Source organism: Oncorhynchus masou, unplaced genomic scaffold (genome assembly GCF_036934945.1).
Source record: "Oncorhynchus masou masou isolate Uvic2021 unplaced genomic scaffold, UVic_Omas_1.1 unplaced_scaffold_7058, whole genome shotgun sequence".
Classification (NCBI taxonomy): Eukaryota; Metazoa; Chordata; class Actinopteri; order Salmoniformes; family Salmonidae; genus Oncorhynchus; species Oncorhynchus masou.
Window position 1 is genome coordinate 1 of NW_027013522.1, and position 13,817 is coordinate 13,817.

Genomic DNA, 13,817 nt, shown 5'->3' on the forward strand with positions numbered 1-13,817 from the left:
GAACAAAGACCCAATAAGGTTCTCACAGCGCAAAGACCCAATAAGGTTCTGACAGAACAAAGACCCAATAAGGTTCTCACAGCACAAAGACTCAATAAGGTTCTCACAGCGCAAAGACCCAATAAGGTTCTGACAGCGCAAAGACCCAATAAGGTTCTGACAGAACAAAGACCCAATAAGGTTCTCACAGCGCAAAGACCCAATAAGGTTCTGACAGAACAAAGACCCAATAAGGTTCTGACAGCACAAAGACCCAATAAGGTTCTGACAGCACAAAGACTCAATAAGGTTCTGACAACACAAAGACTCAATAAGGTTCTGACAACACAAAGACCCAATAAGGTTCTGACAGCACAAGGACTCAATAAGGTTCTGACAGCACAAAGACTCAATAAGGTTCTGACAGCACAAAGACTCAATAAGGTTCTGACAACACAAAGACTCAATAAGGTTCTGACAACACAAAGACTCAATAAGGTTCTGACAACACAAAGACTCAATAAGGTTCTGACAACACAAAGACTCAATAAGGTTCTCACAGCGCAAAGACTCAATAAGGTTCTGACAGCACAAAGACTCAATAAGGTTCTGACAACACAAAGACTCAATAAGGTTCTCACAACACAAAGACCCAATAAGATTCTCACAGCACAAAGACTCAAAAACCTTCTCAATATACATGTGATGCTGTAGTTTGTCCACCATGTACTGGAGGTTGGCGTGGGTTTTGCAGAGACATGTGTCCCAATCCTGGACTATTGGCTTGACAACCCAACAAGGAGGTCTTTTGCAGAATTCACAGTAGGAAATTTGAATTTCTGAATATTCCCTCTTAAACTTCTGATAAAAGGTTCTGAATTGTGTCGTTCATGAAGTGCTTCTGCTTTCTCTTCTTGTTCCTCGTTAGCGTGTCCTTTTCCCCCTGTTGTTGTTCTGCTGTTGTCGTCACGTTCATAGAATCTAGTGATTTTCTCTTCTGTGGCTGTGCTAATTCTGTTACACTGATTCTTCCTGGAGTATTGAAGACTTGATGGCCTGTTTTCATTTGCCCTCATTGCTTTTGCTGAAAATCAAAATAATTTGTTTGCGGTTTTGACCAGGCCATACTTTCTCAGGATGTTGCCTCGGGGCAATATGAGAAGCGACTTGTTTGTCCTTGGCACTGTACATTTTGTTTTATAATTTTGTTTAAACTCTGCAATGATGGTATTTTAAAACAATAAAATCCTTCTCGAGTTCGTGGGAGTTCCCTTCACTTGCTGTTTTGTCTTCGGGGAATCTTGTCTCTTCATTTTGTTCATCAGTCGATCATACCTTTTTGTTGTTGTCTATTTCTCAGCTTTCCGTGAAGCATGATCAAGTTTGACATTTGTCATGCTAAGATCTCTGTAGTCTTTTGAGCGACCTCTTCCAACCCTTTTTCCTTCCTGCAAGTATTCCACTTCTCACTCCTGTTGCAGACGATGAGGACGGGGTATCGGGGTGTGAATCAGGGGCAGGTATGTTAGCCTCATGTTCTGGCTGCAAGTCATCTGATGACTGAGGGGGTGTGTTGCCTGATAGGTAGGTCTCCATTGAAACTGTTCTCTTTAAAGTCTGTCTTCTATTCTGTTGGTTACATTTCCATTCACATCTCTAGTTTCTTTGTTCACGCTTTGTAAGCTCAGAGATAGATTTCACTTCTCCCTTCTCTTTTTTCTTCCAGTGTCTCTCCCTGTCTTTTTGCAGATGTTCCTGGTATCATATAGGATACTTTTTTCATTTGGTTTCTATGTGTCTGTGAACTCTGTGCTGTTTCATGTGGCATCTTCTAAAAAATAAAGACATACGACTTCGTTTTCAACTTGTGCACGCACACCTTGGAGCATTTTATAGTTTCAATTCATTTAAAACATGATTAAATACGCCTAAAGTAAATTTAAAAAACGTTTTAAAGTAAAGTAAAAAAAATAAGATAATGGATTTGTGTCATTTCCACCACACTTAAGTTTGTGATAGAAATGACTGTGATGGAAATTACATTTCTACAGTTTCTGGAGAAAATTGACAGACAGCTTAACATGCTTTGATTAGTTTTACAGCTAGCATATCGTTTACACTAAATACATAAAATATATATTTTTTACATTCTAAAGTTCTACCATAAAATAAAGAAATTATAGCCTGTTTGGAAATGACTGACAATTAAAATATTCTCTACACAATTCTCTACACAAGCAATATTTATTTATTTTTCTTAAACTTCTGGACATCACATCTGGAACAACTGTCCACTGCTGCCACGTGCTTCAGTGTCACAATATGTTTCCATGGGAACTAAATTAACATTCTCTTGAAAAAAAAACTTTATTAATGAGGAATTTGTCTTCAGTGGTGGAAATGACACCCCTCCAAAGGACAGGTATATTTTGCGTTTAAAAAATATATATATATAAAAGGGAATACTCACAATAAATATTGATATAGATTTTATTTAATTGACTCTTTCTGTAGTACATAACATTATATAATGTGTAATTATTAATGTTTTCTACTAGAAAATAAATAGTAGAAGCTTAAAAGTCTGGGTCGGGGACAAGGACAAGGGCAAAATCGTGAAATGGGGGTATAAAATGCATCTGAAAAGTAGCTAGAATACTTGATAGAGAGGTGTTTAAAGACGTATGGGGTAATTCCAGTGTGAACTTATCATACGAATATTTGTATTTGCTTCATTTTTTATAAAATCCCCAGAATTGACCCGAGGACATGGAAGTGCCGTAGTTGCAGAATCACCCGATTCTTGTGTATTTTACTCCTCTTGTGTTACTATTTTATTTTTAAACTCTGCATTGTTGAAGGGCTCGTAAGGAGGCATTTCACGGTAGTCTACACCAGTTGTATTCGATGCATATGACAAAATAATACAATTATATTTGACTGGATGTATCACACCGCGACATAACACCCAGCAGATGGTGCTACGTCCTTATCCTTGTGGTCCTCAGTTCTGCGCTTTCTCCAGAAAATGCGGAAGTGAAAAAAAAACATTTGATGCCATTTCGGAGGACAGGAGTGGGCGAGAATAATTAATCGTTTACAATATAATACAATTATGGGAAATTAAATAGCTTAGCGGAATATATCGCTCAATCAAAACATAACGGCAGCCGAGTTGAGATGGAGAGCCGTCGCACAGTAACACGAAGGTCGAGAAATCAACGCATCCGGTGAGAGTTTATAGGCTGCATTTGATTTGTTGACAACGTTGGTTGGTCTGTGCCTGTTATGGCTGGTCCAACCAGTTGATGAGAAGCGATAACCACATCAATGAATAGCTTCTGTTTATAAGACGATCAAATTGCAGCATTGTAGACCTATGCGACCCCAACAAAAGGTTATTACCAATATGCAAATGTTTTCTTAAATGGAGAAAGCATCAACATTGTATCAGAGTTGTCTGGTGCGTGCATGTCGTTGCTGAAAAAGCATAGTAACAATGAATTGTATTTCTTTCCCCAACCGACACCACTCTTCCACATTTCCCCAGCCAATTCGTAATTATGTCAATGACCATGTGTATATTATCTTGCAGACTCATCAAATGACATCACCACACGCTCGTTTGCCAACCTGTAGCCTAGGTGTGGTGGGCTCGAGGGCGGTCAGTGTTTGGTGTCAACAAACGAACACTTCCACATCATCGCGCTCGGATTCTTCCACGGAGGCAGAGGGACACGGACATAGTCGCCCCCATGCCCCGCTTCCCGGGGAGGACTGCGGACGTGGCCGCTAACCTGACTTCCCCCGTGCTGGGTCGGCCACTGTGCGCTAACGGGACGCCCTGGATCCTCTACCTGTTTGAGGAATGCGTGGAGAATGTGTGGGAATACTGGAGCGTAGTCATCGGGCTGATTTCAATGTTCTGTTTCTTGCTGTCTACTCTACCGTAAGTTGTTCACCACTGCGTTAGGAATGCGTTCTCTTTAAGGGGAAAGTAGTTTTGTATTTATAATACAAACAAAAATAGCTGATCACAGATATTGTGACCAACAGCTGCGGTCTCAAATGTATCTGGCATTTGGTGTTGTGGTGATACACATGACAGATTTTACCATTTTTAAATGTAACCTTTGTTTAACTAGGCACGTCCAGTTAAGATCAAATTCTTATTTACAATGACAGCCAACAACGGTCAAACCCGGACGACACTGGGCCAATTGTGCGCTGCCCTACGGGACTCCCAATCATGGGTGGTGATAGCCTGGAATCGAACCAGGGTCTGTAGTGACACCTCAAGCACTGAGATGCAGTGCCTTTGACCACTGCTCCACTTGGGAGCCCATAAAAGATCAAATAGCCCACAAATGATTTATTACCGTAGCAAGGAGAAAGTCTGTGGCTCTGCAAAGACATTTTATCAGGTTCTGAGAGACATCTAATCTAAGTACAGTGCTTTGCGAAAGTATTCGGCCCCCTTGAACTTTGTGACCTTTTGCCACATTTCAGGCTTCAAACATAAAGATATAAAACTATTTTTTTTGTGAAGAATCAACAAGTGGGACACAATCATGAAGTGGAACGACATTTACTGGATATTTCAAACTTTTTTAACAAATCAAAAACGGAAAAATTGGGCGTGCAAAATTATTCAACCCCCTTAAGTTAATACTTGGTAGCGCCACCTTTTACTGCGATTACAGCTGTAACTCGCTTGGGGTATGTCTCTATCAGTTTTGCACATCGAGAGACTGAATTTTTTTCCCATTCCTCATTGCAAAACAGCTCGAGCTCAGTGAGGTTGGATGCAGACCATTTGTGAACAGCAGTTTTCAGTTCTTTCCACAGATTCTCGATTGGATTCAGGTCTGGACTTTGACTTGGCCATTCTAACACCTGGATATGTTTATTTTTGAACCATTCCATTGTAGATTTTGCTTTATGTTTTGGATCATTGTCTTGTTGGAAGACAAATCTCCGTCCCAGTCTCAGGTCTTTTGCAGACTCCATCAGGTTTTCTTCCAGAATGGTCCTGTATTTGGCTCCATCCATCTTCCCCATCAATTTTAACCATCTTCCCTGTCCCTGCTGAAGAAAAGCAGGCCCAAACCATGATGCTGCCACCACCATGTTTGACAGTGGGTATGGTGTGTTCAGGGTGATGAGCTGTGTTGCTTTACGCCAAACATAACGTTTTGCATTGTTGCCAAAAAGTTCAATTTTGGTTTCATCTGACCAGAGCACCTTCTTCCACATGTTTGGTGTGTCTCCCAGGTGGCTTGTGGCAAACTTTAAACAACACTTTTTATGGATATCTTTAAGAAATGGCTTTCTTCTTGCCACTCTTCCATAAAGGCCAGATTTGTGCAATATACGACTGATTGTTGTCCTATGGACAGAGTCTCCCACCTCAGCTGTAGATCTCTGCAGTTCATCCAGAGTGATCATGGGCCTCTTGGCTGCATCTCTGATCAGTCTTCCCTTGTATGAGCTGAAAGTTTAGAGGGACGGCCAGGTCTTGGTAGATTTGCAGTGGTCTGATACTCCTTCCATTTCAATATTATCGCTTGCACAGTGCTCCTTGGGATGTTTAAAGCTTGGGAAATCTTTTTGTATCCAAATCCGGCTTTAAACTTCTTCACAACAGTATCTCGGACCTGCCTGGTGTGTTCCTTGTTCTTCATGATGCTCTCTGCGCTTTTAACGGACCTCTGAGACTATCACAGTGCAGGTGCATTTATACGGAGACTTGATTACACACAGGTGGATTGTATTTATCATCATTAGTCATTTAGGTCAACATTGGATCATTCAGAGATCCTCACTGAACTTCTGGAGAGAGTTTGCTGCACTGAAAGTAAGGGGCTGAATAATTTTGCACGCCCAATTTTTCAGTTTTTGATTTGTTAAAAAAGTTTGAAATATCCAGTAAATGTCATTCCACTTCATGATTGTGTCCCACTTGTTGTTGATTCTTCACAAGAAAATACAGTTTTATATCTTTATGTTTGAAGCCTGAAATGTGGCAAAAGGTCGCAAAGTTCAAGGGGGCCGAATACTTTCGCAAGGCACTGTATCTGTTTACATCACACCAGTCTCTTCTTTTTCTTCCCCATTCTCTCCTCCTCCATTGTATCTGTTTCTCTCTCTTTCTCCCCCCCAGGCAAGTCTATGAGGCTTATCGCAATGGTAAAGTGGAGGAGGCCATGTCGTTTGGCTTTCTGCTCTTCCTCTTCAGTGGGGACCTCAGCAGTCTAATAGGCTGTGTCCTGACCAGCCAGCTGCCCATCCAGGTATCTATCAACAGGCACAACTTCAACTTGCTCTTGTATGAATATGGGCAGAGGCATTGCCATAGCACTCTCTGCCCAGACATGCCATGATGCACTGTATCACAGCTGCATTGAAGCATATTTTTAAAACACTCAGCATTTTGTTTCATCTGGTTTGTGAATGGAGTTAGTTAGGTACATTGTATCCCAATGGCATGTTTTCCTTAACCTTTCCCTGACCTTTACCTACGCCTTTCTCTGACCCTTACCTACGCCTTTCTCTGACCCTTACCTACGCCTTTCCCTGACCCTTACCTACGCCTTTCCCTGACCCTTACCTATGCCTTTCCCTGACCCTTACCTACGCCTTTCCCTGACCCTGACCTTTCCCTGACCCTTACCTACGCCTTTCCCTGACCCTTACCTACGCCTTTCCCTGACCCTTACCTACGCCTTTCCCCTGACCCCTTACCTTCGCCTTTCCCTGACCTTTACCTACGCCGTTCCCTGACCCTTACCTACGGCTTTCCCTGACCCTGACCTTTCCCTGACCCTGACCTACGCCTTTCCCTGACCCTTACCTACGGCTTTCCCTGACCCTGACCTTTCCCTGACCTTTCCCTGACCCTTACCTACGCCTTTCCCTGACCCTTACCTACGCCTTTCCCTGACCCTGACCTATGCCTGACCCTGACCTATGCCTTTCCCTTACCCTGACCTATGCCTGACCCTGACCTATGCCTTTCCCTTACCCTGACCTTTCCCTGACCCTTACCTACGGCTTTCCCTGACCCTTACCTACGCCTTTCCCTGACCCTGACCTATGCCTGACCCTGACCTATGCCTTTCCCTTACCCTGACCTTTCCCTGACCCTTACCTACGCCGTTCCCTGACCCTGACCCTTACCTACGGCTTTCCCTGACCCTTACCTACGGCTTTCCCTGACCCTTACCTACGGCTTTCCCTGACCCTTACATACGGCTTTCCCTGACCCTTACCTACGGCTTTCCCTGACCCTTACCTATGCCTTTCAATGACCCTGACCTTTCCCTGACCCTTACCTATGCCTTTCCCTGACCTTTCCCTGACCCTTACCTACGCTGTTCCCTGACCCTTACCTATGCCTTTCCCTGACCTTTCCCTGACCCTTACCTACGCCTTTCCCTGACCCTTACCTATGCCTTTCCCTGACCTTTCCCTGACCCTTACCTACGCCTTTCCCTGACCCTTACCTACGCCTTTCCCTGACCCTTACCTATGCCTACCTGCAGAGGGTGCCACTGTCGTCAAAATCATGTCTTATCTTCTCTCTCTTCTCTCTCTCAGATTGTGACAGTAGTGTTCTACATCTTCACTGATCTCCTGCTCATCTCCCAGTTCCTCTACTACAAGATAAAGAACAACTCATCTAAAAGTAATCAGCGTTGTTCCTTGTATTGTAGTTAGTGTGCTATAGTGTACTCCAGTCTGTGTACTCACTAATATGCTAGATGTATTCCCTATAGACAATGCTAATAGCTCTGCCCAGTTATCCATGCCTAATGTGTTTGACATGACTGTGGTCAAGTGAAATTGCTAGTTTCTACTAAAAGTTGATCACTGACAAATTCTCACCTTGTAAAGCCCATTTGTTATTCCAGTTTGCAGCCGAGGGCTGGAACACAAAATGAAGACATATTGGATTACTTAACAGTACATCTACACAAGTCTGTGTGTGTGTGTGTGTGTGTGTTTTGTGTTGTGGGTATGTATCTGTCAATAAAGACTGATTTGAGTGACAGAAAGAGAGAGGGAGGTCTTGCCACACCTGTTCAAGCCCTTCCCTACTTTCTCCGTAGCTCAATGTCACACACAGGTGTGTCTGAAACAGGTCACCTCTACAAAACCAGGAGGGGCAGCAACACTGTGTGTGTTTCTTCCCCCAGAGCGCCCCACGTTGAAGTGGTTGTGTTTCCTGTGGTGCGGGGCTTCCACTGTGGCCCTCCTGATCCTCCCCAAGTTTATCACTGACAACAACCCCTCCGCCAACACTCAGGTGACGTGTGTGAGAGAGAGACACTCTCTGTCTCTCTCTGTGTCTGTCTCTCTCTGTGTCTCTCTCTCTCTCTCTTTGCCTCTCTCTCTGTCTCTCTGTTTCTCTCTCTGTCTCTCTCTCTCTCTTTGTCTCTCTCTTTGTCTCTCTGTGTCTCTCTCTTTGTCTCTCTGTGTCTCTCTCTGTGTCTCTCTCTCTCTCTGTGTCTCTCACTCTCACTCTCAAATTCAAGCTGCTTTATTGGCATGAAAAACATTGTGTCAATATTGCCAAAGCAACAATGTATACAATATATATTGTTGTTATATTATAAATGATAGCAAATAATAATATAAAATGGTAATAAATAATAAAATTAATTAAATACAAAAATAATAACAATAAAATGGTAACAGTCAATAGTAGAAATGTAATAAATATAAAATCAAATTATGGAAAATGAGTGTTGGCAGAGGGGTTGTTGTCAGTGATGAACTTGGGGAGGATCAGGAGGGCCACAGTGGAGGAAACACAACCACTTCAACGTGGGGCGGCAGGGTAGCCTAGTGGTTAGAGCGTTGGACTAGTAACCGGAAGGTTGCAAGTTCAAACCCCCGAGCTGACAAGGTACAAATCTGTCGTTCTGCCCCTGAACAGGCAGTTAACCCACTGTTCCTAGACCGTCATTGAAAATAAGAATTTGTTCTTAACTGACTTGCCTAGTTAAATAAAGGTAAAATATAAATAAATAAAAAACTATAACAACTTATTACTAAATAATGGTCATCTTCTCCTTTATATCAGTACAACAACTACAATCATCATTACTATGATCACTAAACTGTTATCACTACTATTACCACCCACATTTGGAATGATAATCAGCAATCAATAATAGCAATAATAAGTAAGTTACTGCTTACTATGCAGATGTTATTATTCAGTGTCCCTCAGGCGATGGCAGGAAAATACATATTTGGCTGCAAGAGGAGCCATTGCTCCTTCGCCCATGAGTATTCTTAGTTTTTCCTCTGGGTTCAATTTGTAAAAATGTGGAATATGTGTAGTCATTTCTGTGAATAATGAATCTCATTGTGAGGAATATTTATCACAGTAAAGGAGAAAGTGCATCTCTGTCTCTACCTCCCCTGTCATGCAGTGACCACATACACGCTCCTCTTTGGGTAGCCATGTCTTTTTATGTCTGCCGGTTTCTATTGCCAATCGGTGGTCACTCAGCCTGTACTTGGTAAGGATCTGTCTCTGCTTCGTATCTCTGACAGAATAGAGATAATCAGCCAATTCATATTCTCTGTTTAGGGTCAGATGGCAATTTAGTCGGTTTGGGGATTTTGTTTCATTTTTCCAATGTTGTATATATGATTCCTTTAATTGGTTCATGATTTTGCTTATTGGAATTCTTTCTTTTGAAGCAGTGCTGGTGTCAGCTTGGTTGGTGAGGTCAACACCAGCTGACTGAGAGGGCTCGTTTCTGGGCTCAGCTCTTGGGTTTGAAGTGCTTTAAATTGCTTTTCTGTATTTTCATTATTAATGGAAAGCGGCCCAATTCTGCCCTACATGCATTAGTTGGTGTATTTCTGTGGACTTGTAGGATTTTCCGACAGAATTCTGCATGTAGGGCTTCAATTGGATGTTTGTCCTACATTTTAAAATCCAGTTTATTGAGTGGCCCCAAACCTCACTTCCATAAAGAGCTATTGGTACTTGTTCTTCATGATGCTCTCTGCGCTTTTAACGGACCTCTGAGACTATCACAGTGCAGGTGCATTTATACGGAGACTTGATTACACACAGGTGGATTGTATTTATCATCATTAGTCATTTAGGTCAACATTGGATCATTCAGAGATCCTCACTGAACTTCTGGGGAGAGTTTGCTGCACTGAAAGTAAAGGGGCTGAATTATTTTGCACGCCCAAAAACTATAACAACTTATTACTAAATAATGGTCATCTTCTCCTTTATATCAGTACAACAACTACAATCATCATTACTATGAATACTACTACCATCACTCAACTGTTATCACTACCATTACCACCCACATTTGGAATGATAAACAGCAATAGTAATAACAGTAATAGCAATAAGTAAGTTACTGCTTACTATGCAGATGTTATTATTCAGTGTCCCTCAGGCGATGGCAGGAAAATACATATTTGGCTGCAAGAGGAGCCATTGCTCCTTCACCCATGAGTATTCTTAGTTTTCCTCTGGGTTCAATTTGTAAAAATGTGGAATATGTGTAGTCATTTCTGTGAATAATGAATCTCTTTGTGAGGAATATTTATCACAGTAAAGGAGAAAGTGCATCTCTGTCTCTACCTCCCTGTCATGCAGTGACCACATACACGCTCCTCTTTGGGTAGCCATGTCTTTTTATGTCTGATGGTTTCTATTGCCAATCGGTGGTCACTCAGCCTGTACTTGGTAAGGATCTGTCTCTGCTTCGTATCTCTGACAGAATAGAGATAATCAGCCAATTCATATTCTCTGTTTAGGGTCAGATAGCAATTTAGTCGGTTTGGGGATTTTGTTTCATTTTTCCAATGTTGTAAATATGATTCCTTTGATTGGTTCATGATTTTGCTTATTGGAATTCTTTCTTTTGAAGCAGTGCTGGTGTCAGCTTGGTTGGTGAAGTCCAACACTAGCTGACTGAGAGGGCTCGTTTCTGGGCTCAGCTCTTGGGTTTGAAGTGCTTTAAATTGCTTTTCTGTATTTTCATTATTACTGGAAAGCGGCCCAATTCTGCCCTACATGCATTAGTTGGTGTATTTCTCTGGACTTGTAGGATTTTCCGACAGAATTCTGCATGTAGGGCTTCAATTGGATGTTTGTCCCACATTTTAAAGTTCAGTTTATTGAGTGGCCCCAAACCCCCAAAGAGCTATTGGTAGGATTACACTGTCAAATATTTTAGTCCAAATTTTAATTGGGATGTTGATTTTGAATAATTTAATTTGTATTGCATACATTGCTCTGCGGGCTTTTTCTTTGAGTGCATTCACTGCCATATTAAAGTTTCCCGATGCAGATATGGTCAGCCCAAGGTAGGTCTCTCTCTGACTCCCTGTGTGTCTCTCTCTTTGTCTCTGACTCTCTCTCTCTCTTTCTGCCTCTCTCTTCAGAGTGCCTCTAACAGTGTGGAGATCTCTGGTTATGCCTGTGGATACCTGGCCTCCATATTCTACCTCTCCTCTCGTTTTCCACAGCTCTACAAAAATGTGAGTGACAATATATGGGTGATTTATGGAGGGGAGGTGGGGTAAGATTTAACAGGATGGCAAGGTTAGGGGACATGAGGAGTGAGAGGGGGAGTTGGGGTAAGATTTAACAGGATGGCAGGGTTAGGGGACGTGAGGAGTGAGAGGGGGGAGGTGGGGTAAGATTTAACAGGATGGCAGTGTTAGGGGAGGTGAGGAGTGAGAGGGGGGGTGGGGTGCGATTTAACAGGATGGCAGGGTTAGGGGACGTGAGGAGTGAGAGAGGGGGAGGTGGGGTAAGATTTAACAGGATGGCAGGGTTAGGGGACGTGAGGGAGTGAGAGGGTGAGAGGAGGAGGAAAGGCTCAAAGTAGATGGGGCCAAAATAGAAGAGGCGAATGAGTAACACATGCTTTTTAATTTTTAAAATGAGAACCGGGCTTGAGAGACAATAGTGTCTGCTGCTGAGTGATGTCACATCATCTGGACTGGGGTCTCCTGCTGAGTGATGTCACATCATCTGGACTGGGGTCTCCTGCTGAGTGATGTCACAGCATCTGAACTGGTGTCTGCTGCTGAGTGATGTCACAGCATCTGGACTGGTGTCTCCTGCCGAGTGATGTCACAGCATCTGAACTGGTGTCTGCTGCTGAGTGATGTCACAGCATCTGAACTGGTGTCTGCTGCTGAGTGATGTCACAGCATCTGGACTGGTGTCTCCTGCTGAGTGATGTCACAGCATCTGAACTGGTGTCTGCTGCTAAGTGATGTCACAGCATCTGGACTGGTGTCTCCTGCTGAGTGATGTCACAGCATCTGAACTGGTGTCTGCTGCTGAGTGATGTCACAGCATCTGAACTGGTGTCTGCTGCCGAGAACTCACTGTCACTCCCAATGTGATAACAGTTCCTAGGGATGTTCTAAGGGGAGAGCACAGTACACAAACACACGTTTTGATCTAGTGAGTGTCTGTGTGAGCATGCATGACTTACCAACAACAAATCATGCATACTAACACATTGTCAAACATTGTGAAAATATGTTAGGCATGATTATTATTTTGGAACTTCTTAAAATAAAAAGTGGGTACAATTTAAGAAGTAACAACAGAATGGGGGTGAATAATTAACTATGTAATATGTTTTGAACCTAAAATCTTCAATTTCCTCTGTTGGTTTTGAGGTCTAGGCGGTAACATCTCCCTGTCTGTCTCCAGTTTAAGCGGCAGTCTACAGAGGGCACGTCGTACCTGCTGTTTGCCCTGGCCATGATGGGCAGCGGGACCTACGGGCTCAGTGTCATTGTGGTTCTACCAGCTCTGGCGGCTCAAAACAGGCCTTCATCCTCAAACATCTGGCCTGGCTCATCGGCAGCCTGGGAGTCCTCCTCCTAGACTTCTTTGTATCCTTTTTCTCAGAGATCATTTCACCAAAAAAGGATCAAAAATAAAGAAGGGAAGGTGTTATTTTCTCTGTTGTTTAAGTGTTGGGATTTTGTTGACTTGTTGTGGTGTGTTTGTGAATGAGCCTTAACTCTCCCAGGTCACCGCCCAGTTCATCATCTATAGGAACAACCACTCCGCTAAAACCAGCAAGAAGATGAACGTTCCTGAAGTAGAACCTCTGCTCTGTGAAGAGGAGGAACTGTCCACGTTCTAGAGTGAGAACAATATGGAAGTTCTAGAGTGAGAACAATATGGAAGTTCTAGAGTGAGAACAATATGGAAGTTCTAGAGTGAGAACAATATGGAAGTTCTAGAGTGAGAACATTATGGAAGTTCTAGAGTGAGAACATTATGGAAGTTCTAGAGTGAGAACAATATGGAAGTTCTAGAGTGAGAACAATATGGAAGTTCTAGAGTGAGAACAATATGGAAGTTCTAGAGTGAGAACAATATGGAAGTTCTAGAGTGAGAACAATATGGAAGTTCTAGAGTGAGAACAATATGGAAGTTCTAGAGTGAGAACAATAAAAGATAATTCTAGAAATCCTCTCCATAATCAATCAATCAAATGTATTTATAAAGCCCTTTTTACATCTGTAGACGTCACAATGTGATATATGTAGAAAATCAGCCTAAACAACCCCAAACAGCAAGCAATGCAGATGCATTGCTTGCTGTTTGGGGTTTTAGGCTGGGTTTCTGTACAGCACTTTGAGATATCAGCTGATGTACGAAGGGCTATATAAATAAATTTGATTTGATTTTGATTTGATGTAGAGGAACGATGGCTTGGAGAAACTCCCTGTTGACTGGAGCCCTGCACTAATCTGACAGATGTGATGGTTCACCAATGTTCCCTCCGCTGAAGTACAGGTGAATTACA

At 42.6% G+C, this 13,817-nt stretch overlaps 1 pseudogene; it reads left to right on the plus strand.

The window, feature by feature from the left end:
• Positions 1 to 3,025: 3,025 nt before the first annotated feature.
• On the plus strand, positions 3,026 to 13,582 carry LOC135537068 (lysosomal amino acid transporter 1 homolog; annotated as a pseudogene).
• The last annotated feature ends 235 nt before the right edge of the window (positions 13,583 to 13,817 follow it).